Below are 6667 nucleotides of genomic sequence, written 5' to 3'. Positions count from 1 at the left end.
TCCAAATCATGCTCAAGATACCCACAACTGGTATAGCATGAATTTGCCCACATGATTTGACCGATCGCTGTGAATGGCACAGGACGGTTTCAAACAATAGAAATTTCAAAGGAAAAGGCATTGTGTGCTTTAATTACTACTTATATAGACTTACAGTATAGTTAAAAGTATGTAAGTCTCTTCCTAGATTTTTTTTTTTTTCTTATCCTGGAAATAGTTTAGGAGCTGAGGAAGTTGCAACACTCCTCCTGCTTGTGAAAGTTTGAATTTGCCGAGTGCTGACCTCAACCTAAGGACAATGTATGATTCTAACCAGAATCTGATTCCATACTTCAGTTTTCCCACATGTTCTGTGAAACTTAGCTAAGTGAATGGATTTGATATTTTCCTTCATTCTCTTCCCCTGTTAAATCTCTGTTAAAGCTATACTTCTATTTGGAGAACTCTCATTTCTTTATATCCCATCCATAGTGACTCTTGCTTCAGCTCCAGGAAAAACCCCATCCTCTCCACTGAGTCCTCAAATATTAGCTGCTCTTGGGTTCACCTCAAATATTAGTTGCTCTTGGGTTCAACTTTCTCAGCTTTTTCCTTTCTTTTCGTTCACCATCTCTTTAGTGTTGGGCCAGAAATACTTAGTGGGGGCATAAAAACACTATATTGGCCAGAATCTAAGAAATTCTAAGAAGTCTAAAAGAAATGGTAATTATGTGATGTGATGGAGGTATTAACTCACCTTACTGTGGTAAATATGTGTGTGTGTGTGTGTTTATCTATCTTATCTATCTATATATATATATCATGTTGTGCACCTTTGAATTTACACCTTTAAACTTACATAATTAAACAAGATGGGATTGGGAGGGAGACAAACCATAAGTGACTCTTAATCTCACAAAACAAACTGAGGGGTGATGGGGGGAGGGGTGATGGGGGGAGGGGGGTTGGGGGAGTGGGGTTATGGACATTGGGGAGGGATATGCTATGGTGAGTGCTGTGAAGTGTGTAAACCTGGCGATTCACAGACCTGTACCCCTGGGGATAAAAATATATTATATGTTTATTAAAAAATAAATAAATAAATAAATAAATAAATAAACTTACATAATTTACTTATATGTAAATTATCTGAATAAAGGTGGAACAAAAAGTGAATTCCTTTTTCTAATAGAGTTTGACCATTAAACATTAATTATGATTTATTATATTTTAAATGAATTTTATAATGGATGAAAGTGACAATATTGATTACATAAGCAAGCTTTTCAAGCCTGAAAATCATGATGGTTCCTCATGCCTCCCCAGCTTCCCTACCAAATAACAGCTTTCAACAATTATATTAAATACATTCTTGCTAAGAATGATACAAATGTACCAGGGTAATTTTTTACTGAGGTTTTAAAAACTTTAGCGTTCCCACACCGGGAGTCGAACCCGGGCCGCCTGGGTGAAAACCAGGAATCCTAACCGCTAGACCATGTGGGAGACGACGAGTACACGCTGAAGTGTAAGTAAATTGAAACCCTTCCGTCTGCTTCCGCTTTCAGTGTCCGGCCCCGCCTCTTGTCGTACCAGTTCTCTGCGCCTGCGTGGTTTTTCGGCATTCCGCAATCAGCAATCGCGGTGAGCTCTGTGCCGGGCTCGCTTCGTACGCGGTCTTGTGGACTCCCTCGCCCGCCTCTCCCCGCTCCCAGGGAAGCTGCAGCCTCCACAAACCTCTGTTAAAAAACTGCGGCGGGGAAATATGGGAAGGAATGGTTTGAATGCCACAAGGAACACGTTATGAGATTGGCTTCCCAGGTCCCGTTGACGCTGCGGGTAAACTTTTATTAGACCAGATTTTTCCTCTCGTGAGGTTTATGTCAGGAAATTTGCATTTAGAAGCCTGCGTACCCCGAATAACCAGTGGGGAACGTTTTGGGCAAAAAAGCCTTTGGAGACTACTGTTTTTACAATCTTGTTTAGGAATGGCCTTACATTATTAAAATCAGAACAAAACACCCAGGACTGTAAAGGAAAATCCGCACGTTGCACTATGTAAGCAACTCATACTTCGGTAGGTGGTGGGTTGTGGGGCTTGGAGGGTAGTAAGAAAACAAACCGCAGGCGGGGAGATAAACATACAATTGATTGGTATCATACAGAGAAACTACACATGATTTATAATAAGACAAACGCTGCAATATAAAAATGAGAACTTGCTGAGAATAGGCCATTAGTTGGAGAGGAACCCCACGGACAAAAACCATTTGAAAAAACACTTCAACCTCACAGGCTCCCAGCTGGCATTTGGACAAAAAGCAAAAGTGTGAAAATGTCAAGTGTTGGCAAGTATGTGGGAAAAGGAAGTTCTTAGAAACTCATAAAACTTGATCAAGGAGGCACAGTGTCAGGATTTCCTATATGTGTTTATGACCAATCATTTACATTTTTTAAATTTAATAAAACCAGTATTGTTCTTGAACTGCTTCTCAGGCGCTGAACACCAAGACACACTGCTTGTGAAAGTAATAGATATACTTTAGGGCACATAAAACACTACAACAGTGGAGGGCCAGGATCACCCTGGACAAAAATCAAATAAGAGTGAAAGGATTAAAATATTCTTAATCTCTAAGAATTTCAAATGTCTGTTGAAAAGTAGACAATTCTTAAGAATTGAAAACTTTCTGGGGTGCCTGGATGGTTCAGTTAAGCCTCTGCCTTTGGCTCAGGTCATGATCCCACTGTGCTGGGTTGAAGCCCTGTGTCTGGCTCTCTGATCATTGGGGAGCCTGCTTCTCCTCTCCCTCTGCTTGTGTGCTTGCTTGCTCTCTCAAATAAATAAATAAAATAGTTAAAAAAAAATAATTGAAAATATTTTTTGGCATAAATAATATCATGTCAACATTCTAGCTATAGATTGGAAGAAAATGGTTGGAATAGGTTTGATAAGAAAAAGTGACTATTATTACCATACAACTGAATCTTAGCATCTGGGGAAACCCACAGGGATAGGGGTCAAGGAAAGAATGAATAGTGGATGGAGAAGCAAGGAGTTCTGATTAGTCAATAAATTCCAGGAAAAAGCACAAGCTCATGTGTAACCATGGCAATACAATGTAAACCAAGGCTAAGATACCCAGTGTCAGGAAGGAAGTGAGGACACAAACTCAGATGGAGATGGGTTGTGGGGATGGGGAGGAACAACTTGGCAATTATCTATCAAAATGTGTAAATTGTGTATTTAATCCAGCATTTTAAATTCTGTGTTGCCCATAGCCAGGCACCCTATGACAAAGGGTATTAGGGAGGATTATATGGGAGGCAGTGCTCCCAGTAGAGTATTGGGGCCTCCTCGTACTCCCTGCAGATCCCACACAGGAAAACAAGGAGCACAACACAGACTTCAAGGTCATTCACTACCATGCTGAAAAATGAACAGTGATGGCTGGCTGTCGGCTTTCCCCTGCCATGCTGAGCACAGTATCTTTCCCAGTCCCTTCCAGCTGAGGCAGAGGGGACCAGAGGCTCAAGATAGAATGAGAGAAATCCTGGAAATGCAAGCCACTTGCCAACCACCAACACATGCGTTGCATTGTTACGTTTAGAAATTAAGTTTGGTTGCATTGTCACTGTAATTTAGGGTTTGTTAGTAGTAGAAATAATGCTAAGTTTCCTAAAATGATAAGGGCAAGACAAGAAGAAAAGAATTTCCTAGTAGGTGATTAAGTGCCTCAGGCAATGGTTATGGCTTTGTTTCTGGTTTTAGTGAAAACTGAAGTACGGTAGGAAGATTCCAGTGTTTTGCTTGGTTTTACAGAGTGGTGCATCAGAATCCTTCCATTTGGTAGTTTAAGTAATTAAAAAAAATTGGAGTTAGTATCTCACATTTCTTTTAATGCATATTTGATGTATTTTAGTAATTTAGAGATTTAAGAGCCGAAAGATAACCTTGGGGATTTTTAAGGCCAGAACCTCAAAAATAACCAGGAATTTAAATCATCCAACTAATAGATTTAGTGAAATCCTTTTAGGAGATCATTTTGTGTTGACTCCATGATAAGGATAATATGAATATGCTGAAATAAATAAAAACTAGAGAGCAGTTTCTCTATAAGGGAATGGAAAATTCCAAGGACAATATATATTCTGAATAAAAAGTATTAAGTTCTAATGTCTTTCTAGGAGTTGTAATTTGGCAGATATAGTACTACTGATAATAATTTTTTTATTAACTTGGGTAAACTGAAGGCTGCAATAAAATAATATGAATAATGTGTGTGTATGTATTTGTGTGTATAAATTTCTCCTGCCTTTTGAAGTCAGAAATACCTGGCATAAACCCTAAATCCAGAAGTTGACCAGCTGTTAACTTTTGGAAAAACTACTGAATCTTTGAAAATGAGTATCTCCCCACCATGCCCCCAACCCCTCCCATGTTAAGCATACATAGCCAATATTTGACCCCATTCCTTGAAGGAATTTCATGTGTTCTCTCTGCATTTGGATGTGTGTTCTTTGTCTTATGCTTTCATTCTTTTCTTCTTTAGTTTTATTTATTTATTTTTGAGAAAGAGAGAGAGAGAGCACAAGCAGGGGGAACAGCAGGCAGAGAGGGAGAAGCTGACTTCCCACTGAGCAAAGAGCCCTGTGTAGGGTTTGATACCAACACTCTGGGATCATGACCAGAGCTGAAGGCAGCACTGAGTCACCCAGTGTCCCTGCTTTCATTCTTTTGCTGGAATCGGGCAATGTTTCTTCTCTATATCATTTATTTGACAATTGTTTAAGATTTTGCAGTTTTCGTCATCTTTCTGTATGTGTATGTTAAATAACTTCAAATACAATGTAAGCACCTTGGGGTAAGAACATGTCTGAATTATTTCTCTACCTTGTCTATATGGATCATGGGGCCTAGTACACAATAGATATGCAACAATTTTTTAATACTTTTTAAAAATATATTTTATTTATTTATTTGACTAAGAAAGGGAGATCACAAGTAGGCAGAGCAGTGGGCAGAGAGAGAGGCAAGCAGGCTCCCTGCTGAATAGAGAGCCTGATGCAGGGCTTGATCCCAGGACCCTGAGATCATGACCTGAGTGGAAGGCAGAGGCCTAACCTACTGAGCCACCCAGGCACCCCTGCAACAATTTTTTGATTGGTTTATTTTCTTTTCAATGATAGTAAGATTATGGAAGTAATTTTTGGCAAGTCCACTGTGTTTCCAAAATGTGTCAGTTTGGGAAGGAAGATGGTAACCACCCTTATTCTTGCTTTAACAAACACATGAAACAAAGCAAGTGAACAATTGGCATTGCTTCCATAGAGCATCTTTGATTATTCTCTAAACCAAACCAATTTTTTATTTAAAAAAGTAGTTGTTTATTATATTATGACCAGCTTCATGGAATTGCCAATAACCCCACTGGTTTTGACTTACTAAAATGGAAATTCCATGTTTCAACACAATTCTTCCCCTGTGTGAGAATCCAGATTTACCTAATAACAGGAAATATTTAAAGAAAACATGCTATTTAATTAAAATCATAGTTTTTCCAACATCAACAGCAACAACAATGATGAAAGCAAAACAAAACAAAACAAACAAACAAACAAACAAACAACAACTATACTTGCTTCCAGGACATAGATACTTTGCTTTCTAAAGTCACCACGAAAAGGTGAAAGCCTAGTGGGTAATATTTATTTTAGAAAGGTTGAGGGGTGGGAAGAGAACAGTGGTAGAGTATTTGTTTAACAAATTTATTCTGGGTGTGTAAAAGAAGAGTTGAAATGTGATTCATAACTTCAACCTTATTTAAATCAGTGAGAACTCCTAAATTATTATGGGCAGAAAAAATTCCTTTCAACATATAAAAGGCATTTATGAATCGTCTCTAAAATGTGGACTCCCTCAAAATAAGTTGCACTTCCAAGTATGTTAAAAAACCAGTCATTGCTTCAGAGAATTAGCGCAAGGTTAAAGAGATTGTAGCAACCATTAAAAAGACCGTGACATTAATACTGAAGCTGTGGCGGGTCTTCAGTAAGAGTGAACTTGTCGGAGAGATAACTGAGTATACACAGGCTTAGATTTTTACTGATTGAGCAGAAACCTATTCAAGTGAGGCTCTGAGCTTACACAAATGTTGAGATCTACTTTAAAAAAAGGAACACAAAACCATGAATACAAAATTCTGATGGAAGTGGATATTTATTTAGAGTAAGAAGAAATCATTACAAATCACACATTTAACAATTGAAAAATAGTAACAAATATTAAGTATTAAATATTAAATATTTAATATAAATAAAACATATTTAAAAATCTAGATAAAATTTTATTTATTAAATTCTAATGCTCCCTATATCATTTTTTTTTCCTGAATACTCTTTGGTCCTTTCCACATATGACAGAGAATGTAATATTTTCTATGAAGGGAATAGAAAGATAATACAGTCTTTAGTAGCATCATTTTTGAAATTTGTTCTTTTGTTATTGATAGTTGAGAAAATTTCTTTTAGTTCCTCAACTCATTATTAGTAATATCTTATACATTTTTAACATTGCTGGTAAATTATGGCAACCTCCGTTAAGGTTCTTTCATATATGAATCATAACACTACCGGATATTTCCAGTGTTCCCTGGATGGATGACACCTATTTACCAGTTTGCTGTGT

The 6667-nt window shown here is 37.7% G+C and overlaps 1 non-coding gene across 1 annotated transcript; it reads right to left on the bottom strand.

The window, feature by feature from the left end:
* Nucleotides 1–1413: 1413 nt before the first annotated feature.
* On the bottom strand, nt 1414–1485 carry TRNAE-UUC. Its single transcript has one exon. It is a non-coding gene; the product is annotated as a tRNA-Glu (tRNA).
* Between the last annotated feature and the right edge of the window lie 5182 nt (nt 1486–6667).

This window comes from Enhydra lutris, unplaced genomic scaffold, assembly GCF_002288905.1.
Source record: "Enhydra lutris kenyoni isolate GAN:26980312 unplaced genomic scaffold, ASM228890v2 scaffoldscaffold87, whole genome shotgun sequence".
Lineage (NCBI taxonomy): Eukaryota > Metazoa > Chordata > Mammalia > Carnivora > Mustelidae > Enhydra > Enhydra lutris.
Note: the sequence above shows the minus strand (reverse complement) of the source record. Positions and strands in the feature narration are given on the sequence as shown.